This window comes from Lygodium microphyllum, chromosome 5 (assembly GCF_053477565.2).
Source record: "Lygodium microphyllum isolate KBCC chromosome 5, Lygodium_microphyllum_v1.1.10, whole genome shotgun sequence".
Taxonomy (NCBI): domain Eukaryota; kingdom Viridiplantae; phylum Streptophyta; class Polypodiopsida; order Schizaeales; family Lygodiaceae; genus Lygodium; species Lygodium microphyllum.
The window spans coordinates 128,809,012-128,822,875 of record NC_141139.1 but is presented as its reverse complement, the minus strand read 5'-3'; the positions used below and the strand labels follow the sequence as shown (position 1 = coordinate 128,822,875).

Genomic DNA, 13,864 nt, shown 5'->3' with positions numbered 1-13,864 from the left:
CAATTTAGTATGCAACATATGCCACTTCTTTAGTGTATTCCTACAAGAGTGCTTTAACAAAAGTTGTCTTTGCTAGACAGGGAGAGAGGTGAAATCGTCGAAGGAGAACAAGAAAGGGATGTGGAAAGTTCCCGTATAGGTTATAATGCCCTTATTGATGTTGTGCTAAGTCATGTAGCCATTAGAGAGCCATTAGTCACATAGTACCTCTAGGGAAAGAGCTAAAAGCAATCAAAATGTAACTCTAAGGTGAAAAAGCCCCAAGCATCTTGTAAGGTGGCTATAAGCGCTGAGGAGCAAGTTGTACTTCACTTGTTTGTACCAGTATACCGAGGGGTGTGCTAAGTCAAGGATGAGAGAGAAAGTTTGTACTTCACCAATGGTTCACTAGCACAACGAGAAACGAGTTAGATCAAGGAAAACAGCTAATATATGTGTTATTCTTCACTTCTTTTAAATTAGGGGTTGCTACTAGGATAAAATCAAGTGCTATATAGGAAGCTACTCAGAGATTAGATTCACTGAGAGAGAGAGAGAGAGAGAGAGAGAGAGAGATCACAATGTCTTGTGGAAACTCCAAGTGCGGGTGCGGGTCATCATGCTCGTGCGGCAGCGGCTGCAGGTAACTATTGTTGTCGATGATCATCGATGCATCTCGATGAACGCCTGTGATCATTTGCAGACGTGTTGGCGATGGATACATTTTCATCATTTGCTTACAAATGCTGGCATTTCTAACGCTCGCGAGTGGTACGTCGCAGCTGCGGGAAGAGAGCTATGGATGATGGGTCTTTGGTGCTCATGAAAGAGGGAGCCCGCAGCCCTCTCATCACCACTGGGTCTCTCTCTCTGATCTCTCTCTCTCTCAAACACACACACACCCATTCATTCGTTCCTTCATTCATTCATTCACATCGACTCTGTCATATTCATTCATTCATATAACTGCTTGCTCTTGATGGCAGCTTCGACAGCCTCTTCAACTCCATCCCTCACGTCCCTCTCATGCTCGATGAGGCGCCCAGAAAGACCTCTGCAGCTCCCCTTCCGCTCGGACGCCATGGCTAGCTGCTTGTACTTACCATCACTGTTCGCAGCCATTGCCATTCTAGTTATCTGTCTGTACATAGTCTTCCTTAATTCTCACTGGATTTCTATAACAATATCTGAATCCAATCCATCCAACGCTTCCATCACTATGGTGATGCCTCAAGATTCAGCTTATAATCTTACCTAGCAATAAGATTATAATGGTTTTGGCTCTATTATTAGCATGGTGTACTTATCAATAATCTATTTCTTGCTTCAGCTTATATTTTGGTATATTGAGGATGTGATCAAGATCAAATTGCGGAAATAAGCAGCATAATTTGACAAAACCAGAAGCTTAAATGTCTGGCTTATGATAGTGTTTGCATGACCACGTTGTGCATACCCAACCCACAAAATCAAAATAACAGTTGCAAATTAACAACTGCAGCAATGTAAAATAGAACATATGAACATGAAAGAAAAATCAAGGAAACAACTAAAGAACACCCCACACAGCTAAACCAAACCCTCAATCGAGTATGCTTGTTGAATGTAGAAAGATAGAGAAGGCTTTGAAGATAAACCATTCTTAGTCTCCCTTCTTTTAAAGTTGAAAGTTTATGAACTTATAGCCTTTTCAAAAGCAAGAAAGTTGATATTGGATTAGATAGCTAAATGCTTATAATGGGTTCAAGGTTTGTACGATCATAAGTGCAAGACGCCTTACCTACTAACAAGGGATGAGGAATGTCTAACAAAGCATTACAAACAACACTATACTAGAATGTGTGGTTTCTAATCTAGTTCAATATCCGCCCCGACCAATGAACAATGGATTTATCAAGTGGAGAGTTGTATTTGGTGTGACCATGTTGAGCATGAAATATAAGGGTTATATTGCTTTCTCATGAGACACGATAGCCTATATCTTGAAAGGCTTGCAACCCAAAATCAAATGTATAGTTGCACAACTCTTGATTGTAGTTGATAGCCTACGTAAGCTTTCATAGCCTACAACGAACTATCCCATCATTATCATTTGAAAATTTCTAACCTCGTTTCTCTTGATAGTCACTGACCCAACTAGCACATGCGTTTCCATTAGATGAATTCAATCCAAATTTTGGGGATTTTGTATTCAATGCACAAGATTATCCAAATTTCATAAAATAAAATTGGGGCTTTTGTGAAATTTTTCTAAATCCATCGACACTGAGGTTAATTTCACCTTACACACTAACATTTGGGGACATTAGAGTCTTCTCAGCTTTTATTTGTCATTGTCAATTATGTGTAAAATTTTAAGTGTTTTTGAATATTTTCTTGCTTTTTCATACTATTGTATTTGTAAGTACACTTATAGTAGCTAGTGCTAGGAAAATTTTAAATTTACATAAAACTTAGCAATAGTGGTAGGATTGATGCTTAATACCCTATTCATCGCACAAAACTACTCAAATGCCCTACACACATATACACCCCCATTGTTAGACCTTAGTTATTTCAGCCTATACCTAGAGGGATTGTCAAAACAAAAGCAACAACTAGAGTCTTACATCCCTAATTCTAATAATCTCCAATGTAGAATCATCACTTAGTCTCACAAAAGCTGTAAGGCTGCTATATGTATGAAACCAATCCTGATATGGAGTAACATGGAAAGAAGCCTTCACATGAAGTAGGTAATACCGAGAATAAGTAAATGAAGCATCTATCAAACTCAGTAGCATCAAAAGACGAAGCACCTATGATATAATCATCATCAAACTTAGGTTTCATGGCATTTATCTCTTCAATCTTCACAGCCGACTCACTAGGAACAATGCTACAGCCATCAAGATTTGTAAAATCTGACTTTCACCTTGCCTTTCTCATTGCACCTATCATTATGCATTCTACGGTAGTACGCCCTAATATGACCATGTTACCCACAATAATGATACATCCAAGAGGACTTATGTCCATGGTGTGAGACAGATCAAGAATTCTCATCTTGTGGTTGGATTTGCCAAAAGGCATTGGGCCTCTGTTTACTCGAGATCACAAGTACGAAGAAAGCAAACACTCAAAGAAATCAAAATGATTTGATTCACAAAAGTTTATTACACAAACTTGAATTCTTTCGGCTACTCAATGCTTAAATCAAGTTCTTAACACATCTCAGAGCTATGCTCACACTCCATGATGCTTGCTCCAACTCTTTGACTTCAGTGCACATAATATAGTAGCCCACTGCAGTCACATGATTATAGTGCTTCAACTTGAAGTGATGAATCAACACATGATAAACACTCAGAACAAGAATAGTTGTCAATACAATCAGACTCAATGTGTATTGGAGGTAAAACTCTATTTCAAATCCAATTTGCTCAGGTCCTCAACAATTCAAAGACTTCAAAGCACATTCATGTTAAAGACAAGACGAAGAATACTTATGTAAGAGAATGCCAAAGTGATAATGCACCAAAGCTGCCCTTTTGTTAGGACGAGTCGTAGCTCATCCCAACATCTACTTACCCCACATTTCTTTTCTAAATGTTTAACTTGCATTCTCTACATTTTCCTACAAATCACCCTCATTACAACATGTGTTACCTTTCAGTTCATCAACATGAATGCTTGCATCACCATCAACTTCCTCATTTGGCAAAGGCCATCTTAGCAATTCAGGCTTTCTCTGCTTATGCGAGAATCCTACGCCAGAAGATTGCAGGTCTAATATGTTCTTATGAAATCAAATTGATTCCCTAGGTATGCAACTGTTGAGCTAGAATACACCACACATACCCTTGTCAAGCCCCTTTCACACTCCATTGGTGCCAAAAATAACTGTCATCACTAGTTTAACATGGAACCTTCAGGAAAATGTATGATCATGATTTTCATAAGGAATAAATGGCACTTTCTTCCCTCTCACATTTTGTGCCTTCTAGCAGTGGATTTTTTATGGATGTGTCTTCTAGCAGTGGCTTTTTGTATTGCCCACTACACCTCTCTTGGAACACTGTCTTTCTCCTCCTCTCATTCACATTTGCAACAAATCAAGGTCATTGAATTTCCTCTCAGGTGGTCACGGTGGTCCATGCTAAGTCGTTCACCTTGCTCATCTCCAACATGAACAGTATGGCAAAAGCAATTGCGATTTATGCTATCATCACGGCCATATGAGCACGTAAGCTAGTGGTAGATATGTTGTTCATGCGCCCCTCTTTGTCAAATTTACTACGTCTGCTTCATGGCTCTAGACAATACTCTCCATCTCATGCCTTCCACATGTGTTTGTATAGCTTCCTATTCAAGTATAATAATGATGACTACAACTTGTGTTGGCGATCATGTTGGCCCTTGGAAGAACTCGTGAAGAAGGAGATTGATAGTGTCCTTTTTCTCATGATGCGTCTTTGTTTTTTTTTTAAAGGCAGGCCCTGAAAGCATGTAGCTTTTTCTATGTAAGATAGCTAATTTTAGTTGTGTTTTTCTAAATCTTGTGACCCTTGAACACCATATTGGGGAATATGGGATTTCCCATAAGCTTGGGACATGTGGTCAAATCTTTGGATTTGCCATAACTTGAACACTATAACTCCAAATCAAGCACTCTATAGCTCAATAGATTCCATTTTTCAAGCGTTTTCGAATGATAGGTCACATCATATGGTTTTGAGAAACTTAGGGGCATGTTATCCAGGTGCCACCTTCTTAGTATTTTAAAAATGGAAATTGGGAGATTCCCAAAATCACTAATATTGTATTCTTCTCCAATCTGGAATGTCACGCAGGATGACACAATGAATGTCTATAGTATAACCAACATCCTTCATCAACACAAAAACCCTTTGAAGGTCCTTATGGATTTCCTTGTCTCTTGGATGGGAATGATCATCCACAAAAAATGTGAATAGTTGACCCTGGAGCTCAATACAACTCCAACTTGCTCCTTCTTCAAGCCTCTACTCTCCATCAATGCTCTTATTTTTCTTTTCTCTTCAAACCTACTCGATGATGAGAACTTATTTGCTATTGTCATAAATGCAACTATATTCAAGGGTAGTACCTCATGAACTAGTCTAATGACTCTTCCAGTGGTATCCATTCTGCCATTAGAATGGTGTGAACAACACAAGGGTTGCCCCCACAAGTGTGATGCCATGTGGCAAAGTTAATGCCATCACGATTGCCAGTTGTTCCTTTCTCACCAAGAAATGCATGAACCTTTGGAACCCTTGACAATTGATTTGCTATGTGGAAATCTTGCAATAAATGTTGGCATGCATGTTCACTATTGTAGCAGTCTAACAAGCCCTCCTTTGAAGTGCATGGCAGCCTTTACTATCATCATGCATGTTCCTTGAAGTGGCCTTCAGTATCCATCAGGCTATCCACAAGTGTGGTGGCCACAAAAAGCTCTCTTTCCAAACCTCATTTGATTGTTTCAACATGTAGAAGATGGCATGTCTCTTAATCTTTTGTAACACCAACAACATTTAAGCACAAAAGAAAAGTGATAGAATCAGGACACTCCAAAGTGGCTTCACAGTGGTGGTGGACACGTAGCATCATGACAATGGGACTTACTATGAGATTGTTCATGATACTAAGACTTGGCCCTGTTTGGTTGTGAGTCTCTACCATGGTTATTATTGTGAGATGGAGCATATGAAGAATCTTCTTGAGCAAAAATTTGGCATGGAAGATTTCTTGAGTTCTAAACTACTTTCTTGGAATTGAGGTGATAAGAATATCTAACGGGATATAACTCTCACAAAGGCAGTACATCTTGGAGATGTTGACAAAGTATGGTATGGTTGATTGTAAGCCAATCTCTATACCATTGGATCACAATGTAAAGCTCAAGTTGGCATGATGAACCCCAAGTTTTATGCATACAAAAAACACATTGAGACTCATTACCATGTCATCAGAGAGTGTACCTTGACAGAAAACACTGATATCATATATGTGAACGAAAAGAAACATGTTGCATATATTTTCAAAAAGGCCTTAGGAGCTAAAAGGCTTTAGCGATTTTGAAGCTTACTTGGAGTACAAGCTATGGAGTTGAGCTTGAAGGGGAGTGTTGAGATGTTAAGCAACATGAGTTGACACTCATGTACTTGGATTATTGTTTTTGCATTTATGTCATTGACATAATTGGCTCTTGAATCTATGTATCATTCGAGTGATACGTTACACATGGACATTAGTTAATCCACCTACCCAAGTTATGGGATATCTATCTAGTCGCCTTTCTTGTTTAGCATTTTCCCACTATGGGCCACATCTATATTATGTATGTTGTACTCTCTCATTATTCTTAGTAGGCTATTATAATGGAGAAGAAGAAGAAAGACTAAGGTTTTCAACATCCTATCTTGTGTGCATTCTCTATGTGTGTTGTGTCTTGCAAGAGATCAAGCCTCTCTCTCTCTCTCTCTCTCTCTCTCTCTCTCTAATCTTTTCATAAATTACTCCACAATATAAACGAAATTCAACTCACCATCTGGGTACGGAACATAACATAAACATTACCTTAATCTCATCTTCAAAATTCAATTTTCATTCTTGTATTTGGCTCAATGCTGTATTGAACTCATTGAGGTGGGAGGTAATCCTTGTACCCTCCTTTATATACAACTCAAATAGTCACTTACTCTAGTATACTTTGTTTGAGACCAACTTTTTTTATAGAGTCTAGGGCCTTGATTATGGTTGTGGTGAAGAAAATTGCTTGTCCCAACTAATGAAGTTGCTAAATAGACAACAAGTTCACTCCATGTCGACGAACATGATAGAAATCATCTAGTGAAGCAAAATCCGAACCCTTATTAGTGGAAATTTTTATGCAAACCTGGGCTTGAACCTTGACTAAGGAGTTGTTTTCTTTGCAAACACTCTCAATTGCAGGGGCTCTAGAAATGAAAATGTCCCCTATAGGAGTCATATGATAGATACCTTCATCATCCACAAGCCAAAAAAATGCTAAGGTGCTCAACTCCCGCTCAGCTATGATGAGTGGGCCTCTACAAGCACCTCATCAGGAGGCAACTTGCAGATGTGAACGAGACTCGTATTTGATATCTTTAAGGAGATGATGCTGGCCTTTGCAGACCAATCAAACAAACCCTCTAGAGTTGAGTAGTTCACAGACTATGATGGTTGACTAGTGGTACTGTGGGTTTGGTCTCGCCAGTGCCCGTACTTGGGGTTTCCACCTCCTTGCTTCTCCTCCTAGGGGTTATTTGACTTGGATGCAAGATTCTAATTCTTAGATTTTGGTTGTGTGCGTTGTGGCTTAGATCAACATTAGTTGTCATAATATACATTGTAGATAGCTTTTTCCATTTTTCATATGAACTGATTTTGTTCGCAATAGTAAAATAAGCTAATTTTCTAGTGCAATCTGATAATGGACTTAGCCAATGTATTCAAGTCCATTTTGTCAACTTGAGACATATTTATAGGTTTTGCATCTATGCCTCTTATCAATCTCTATTGTTTATGTTGCATTAAGACATCCTAAATCCTCTCTTCTCACAAATTAAAGTTGGTGGTATAAAATTTTGTGATTTTGTAGAGTTTCTTTTCCATAGAGGATAATGAGGCCATTTTCAAAAATTGCAACTAATTGTCAAGGAGAAGCAACTAGCAAGTCAAAAAACTACACTAAAAAATCCAAAACTGAGAATAAGTCAAATGAACCATTCATGAGTAGCAAGGTATATAATACTATTGAAAAGCTGTAAAAACTATAGACTATATACTACTGCTAACGATATACATAGGTCATATATTGCAATAGTAGATAGATCACACTCTCTACTCTAATAGATAGTTGTTATATACAACAACTGACACCACTACAACAAAAAGGCTCCTTAGACGCGCTTGTAGACGCAATATTTGAACTGTGTTAAAAAATGTCGGGTGAGTTTATTACGGCGTCTACTGCTGCGTCTAAAATTTCGCGTCTAAAAGCGCGCTTATAGTCAGAATTACATGCCCATATAGACACGCATATTGACGCGCTATGCAAATATATAATCATATTTATAAAAAAGTGGATATATTCACATTGTGCATCTATACACACGTGTATCTGCGCATCTAAAAAAGTGTTTACTCTGCAAGTTTTTGACGAGAATAGACGTGCATTTATCCTGCAATTTAGACACGCTGATAGACGCGCAAAACAGAGATGTGAAAAGAAAAACCAGAGCATACTCTCTGGTTTTTTTCCCCCCATCAACATCAAATTGTATGCTTAGCGAAAACAGAGAAAGATTATTTCGAAGATTTTTGTACTAAAAACAAAACAATGTATGTAGAACACGAAATTTCATATATATAGATGAAACATTTTTACATGATGAGTTCTAGTGCTTGTGACCTCAAGCATGGTCATGGTCGTAAGCACTAGTAGCTGAAAGTAATACATATCAAAAATGAAAACTACAAGCCAAGGGGAGGCATGCATGCATAGGGCTCCTCTACATCTCCTCAGAAGAGGCATCATCATCGCTACCACCACCGCTGCCTGTGCCGCTGCCACTGCCGCCACCGCTACTGCTAGTCCCCCCTTCGCTATCCTCAACTGCATGAGGGTTCACCTACACAAAGGATTAAGGTATATAAATAACATTACAAACAATAAATTAGAGTTACCTATACTTTTCATGTAAAAAATAAAACATACCTCTTCTAGTTGTGGAATCCTCATGGCATGATTATATTGCTCCTCCGTGATGAGTCCCTCCTCGTAGAAATGCTGCCAAGTGGACGCCCGGTTATGACCTCGATGGTAGCCTTCCTCTCTAGGAGTAGGCATCCTACCAACGATATGATACTATAAAACAATTTGAACATACAATGTATTAGAATACACTACATAATGAAGTGAAACAAATTATAAACTTTAATTTTAAAATAAATCAAATAATACTTACAAACTCAGCCTCCCATGACTCCCTGCCACCCGATCCATAATGTGACGATCCCACGATTGCCATCTGGATATGTCGCGCCTCTACATGCTGGCGACTTGTCATTTTATCTGCTGCTCTCTTCTTGGCCTCTTTCCACTCCCTGCGGTGACAATTGGATGGTTGGCCATATCTAGGGCGCCCCTGCTCTTGTCTCCGCAGTGACTCCTTGGCACACGTCATAAGGTGAGACCTCTTGTTATGAAGCGCGTCTCTCACCTTTGACCATCCCCAATCATCTGAGAATCATGAATTCTCAGGATTAGGGTACCTTCTATGTACTACCCGCAGCACCTCTTGCCACAAATCATTTTTTTGGTGCTTGAAGGGAATCATGCAATCTTTGTATGTGGCATGCATGACACTCCTCAAGTAGGCTATCACTTCCCTCCCCTCAGAGTCATGCAAGATACCACCAATATCAGTGTGACAGAGTAGTACATTTGTGGAGGCTCACCTCTCTCATTTCCTGGTGAGGGTGATCGAGAGCTACCTCCTAGGCAACCCCCACAAGGCCCTCGACCTCCTCGTCCTCCCGCACGACTCTCCCTCCTCCCTCTACCTCACTTGATGCATGCGCTTCTACAGATGCACGTGCTTCGACCGATCCATGTACTTCAGCTGATCCCTGTGCATCAGTTGATCTGTGTGTATGCATAGTACATGGAGTACCTGTTAGTAGAGGTGTGCCAAGGTTTGGTGTTTGTGCGGTAGTGCTAGGCAAAGACGTGATAGGTGTCCCAGACATGATACTAAAAACCTCCTGTGCAGTGGGAGGGCGACCAAGATAATTGGTCATCTCCCCCATGAATTGCTCCTTGTTTGGAAAACCTCCAAAAAAGCTACTAACACCTCTAGAAAACTCCGCTAAGGTGTTGTTCATGCGTTCCAACTCAGGATCACTGCTGGAAGATCCAGGAATCCACATCTACACAAGAAAAATCATATTACCTTGTGCAAATAAAACATATTACATGCTGTGTCTATATCTATGTCTCTGTGTGCGTCTGTCAACGCGTCTATTTTCACGTCTATGCCTGCGTCTACACTGTCATCTGGATGCACTGACAGACGCGCACAGTCGGACCATTTTTTTCAAACTTGGTTAAAAAAGGCACAAAAAAACCTCCATAGATGACAATCTATAGCATGTAAAGAGAGAGAGAGAGAGAGAGAGAGAGAGAAACAAACAGAGAAAGCAAACAAGATTGAGAGAGAGAAGAAGAACTCACCTTCGTTGCTTGTTCCGACAGGTGGCGGCTAGGTTGCAAGCTCCTTGTCCTCCTTCTCCCTTCCCTTGGTAAGTTACTTGAATCTTCTTCTCTTCCTTGTTGTTTGGCTCTTTTTCTTTACTCTTTGGCTCTTCCTTCCTCCTGTCCTCTTTTTACTCTTATTTCCTTCCCTCATTGTCTTCATGAAGTGATAGATAGACATGATTAGTGATGTCCAGCTCGAACTGCAGAAAACGCGCAAAAAACGCAGGAAAGCATTGGCTTGAAAAGAAAGCCACAACTTTTTTTACATTTTTTAAAATATTTGCGCAGCGCGTCTGTAAGCGCGTGTAATTGCGTGTGTATATACGCAGATAATACATATTACACACGCTGATAGACGCGCAGTAACAATTAAACTGATTAGATGCTAGCATTTGGTTGTTTTTGGATCAACATGACATGACTTTCCTAGTCTTTCAATATCAAAATGTTTTCCTCCATGTTGTAAGTATCAATGTATGCATTTAGGGAATATGACATATATACCAAATGAAATCACATTTGTCCTTATGATCCATGTGTAATTATGTCGTCATCTTCTACTAGTATGGGACTAATTAACAATGTATGAAATTCAGGTTAGGATTTTCATAGCCATAAATATATTAATTAGTGGAGTAACTATGTAGACTAATTAAGAATGTATGAATATTTACATATAGTTCATCGTTCCTACTAGCATATCCCATTGTGTTTCGAAAGATGTGCGTGGTATCATTTATAAGATGGGTGAGCTCACGAGGTATGTATACTTTATACTTATTTTTTAGTTTACATATTACGTACATCACATAGTAAACCCGCTTGAATTTATGGACAAAACTAATCATCGTTCTCAATTGCATGTTGATAGATTTGTGAGTTTGAAGGAAATCGATCCAAATACATTGCAAGAGGCTCGAGTATTGTCCATTGAGGTGGTTTGGAGGAAACTTTTTCTCGCTCCATTTTGACTACTCAAGTACACTTACTCATACATCTGATTGATGAGATCGCAATTTGTGGGGTAGTTCATGCAAGGTGGATGTTTTTTCTAGAGCGCTTTATGAAAACCCTAAAAGATTTTGTAAGGAAAAATGCACGGCCCGAGGGAAGCATGGCTGAGGGTTGGTTAGTGCAATCATCCCTTGTACAAATCTCTGAATATCTTACTAAAGTGGACTCCTCTTTACCATGACTATGGAAAGATGATGAAGGTTTGAGGATGACCTCTATAATACCTCAAGGAAAAGGAAGGAGCAAAGTGCTAATGAAATAGGAACTTCGTAAGTTAAATGTATTTTGTGTGCTTAACAGCGAAGTAATGAGCAAATGGGTGACACTATATAAAGAAGCAAATAGCAACGCTTTGCAATGAAAATAATGATGATAATAGCAATGCATGCAGTAAATTCGTGATGCAAATAGCAATGGTTACAAAGGGGAAAAAATTTGTGGCAGACCAGCTAGCACCATGTGCTATATAATATTATACAAAGCAATTACATATTGAATATGCAATGGTCATCAAGAGGATCACAAAAACTACTTAAATCCACAAGACTGATAACTCATGGAATAAATACAAGACTAGTGATGACAACTCATGACATTACATGGATCCATGGAGAGAAGAGCCAAAACAAACATGAAAATCTATCTATAAATATCTTAAAGTGCAATTTTATACAAAGTGTGATAAATATATCTAAGGAATGCTACATGAAAGAGACTTACATAGATCCTAGGACCAAAAAATAAGAGGATGTGCACTCTATGAAACTAAGCACACATGTTACTAATCCTCGCCATCTGAAAGCTCATCCCAATGCAAAGGAGCCTTGAATGGACTCTGCAAAATGAACAAATAGATATTGGTCTACCATACATAATGCATTAAAAAAAACTAATGACTACAGAGAAGAAAGATGATTGACTTACTAGGCCATCGTGTGTATACAATCTATTAATAACTACAATGAGACCATGTCTCTTTGCATTTTGAGTCTCCAAACTCGTGGGATCGCGGTTTGTGATGGAGTGCTACAAAGAAAACAAAATACAATTGTTAGAGACATGATTATTAGTATAAGTGATATTCTAAATAAAAAAGCGAGAAGAACCAAAAGAAAACTTACAAAGTTCTGCATATAAGTCTTGTGGCCACCACCCCTAGATGATGCACGACCCTTGCCTCCAATCATGCCCTCCCTGCCTCCCACTCTACTACAGCCATTGTCCTGGAGAATCTATGGCCTCCTCCATAAGCCTATGCCAATCCTCTGCATCTAGCCACTTGGACTTTGAGAGGTGTCACTCTCAAGTATCTTGCGTACGTCTGATCATCTATGTGACATTGTATGCATGCATACACTCCATCATCCATCCAGTGGAAAACCTCTCTATTGCTATAGGTACAAAAAAATCATCATGCAAAGATGTCACTATGTAGTCCTTGCTCCCCTCTGGCATATTCTTTTAATCATCCAAAATATTATGCCTAAATACTTGTTGGCACAACTGTCTCATGCAAAACATCACCCTCCTTTCCTCATCGTTCATGATCATAGCAAATGTCTTCTCATCTATGATGTATCCATATCTTGCTAGCGTATGTCTAAGGTGTGTCCTCTCCCATATGCAACCACACTCTTGGGCATAGCCCGGAGACCCTTGTATATCTGGCATACCTACGTGGGTAGCATCTCTCAGAGTAGCACCCATAGGGATCAGGACGGTTGAGCAAAACCTGAAGTCACTAGAGTAGATGTCCCACCACCTAAGCCACTTGCTCTCGAACATGTACAAGAGCAAGGAGTAGCACCTCTCTCTAGAACCTATTACTGGCTCACAACATCCATATTTGCGCAACAATCCCCTTAGAACCACTCCCTCTGTTTAGGGGAAATCTAGAGTGTCGACCTCGTCTACTAGAAATCGAAGCATCAGATCAATGTGTCTGTGTGGTAGCTTTTGATCCACCATATCTCTAAATTGGGCCATCTGATCTAGGGACATATGTGTGAATATCGCTTGCAACTGCTCATTGCTCATCCCCTTGACTCATCCTCCTCTCTCTAAGTATCATCAAAGATAACTTCCACATATAAAAAATAATGTTAGCACAATATAAGAATTTAGATAAAGCATGACAATATAACTCTAAAAAAATGATGCTAATTAAAATGCATATTCTAAAGTATCCTTACAAGTGAATTATCAATGAATTGAGTAGACAACTGCAAACATGACCTGGCCTATGGCCTCATGTCAATCTTCTGGCACAATTTGGCATACACACTAGAAGGTCTATAGATAGGTCACCATAGAAGGAGGAGTCCAGTTCATTCTCAAGAAATTCCTAGTCTCATATCTCTTCGTCTACGTTACCCATGCCTGTCTCCTCTACACACTCTAAGCCCTCTTTGCCCTCCGTCCTCTGCAATATCAACCCCTCCACCTACATATCCTCCTTGTCTACATTGGGAATATTTCTTTCATTATACATTGGTGCACTTCGAGGAGCTGACAGCACAACACACCACCATCTAGGTTATCATGCATTTGGATAGAAGATTACTAGTTCAATATCACATATAA

At 39.4% G+C, this 13,864-nt stretch overlaps 1 long non-coding RNA gene across 1 annotated transcript; it reads left to right on the top strand.

Moving 5' to 3' along the window:
* Positions 1–498: 498 nt before the first annotated feature.
* On the top strand, positions 499–1,313 carry LOC148036393 (uncharacterized). The gene is made up of 3 exons (XR_015691020.1): positions 499–622; positions 762–839; positions 966–1,313. It is a non-coding gene; the product is annotated as an uncharacterized LOC148036393 (long non-coding RNA).
* Positions 1,314–13,864: the final 12,551 nt, after the last annotated feature.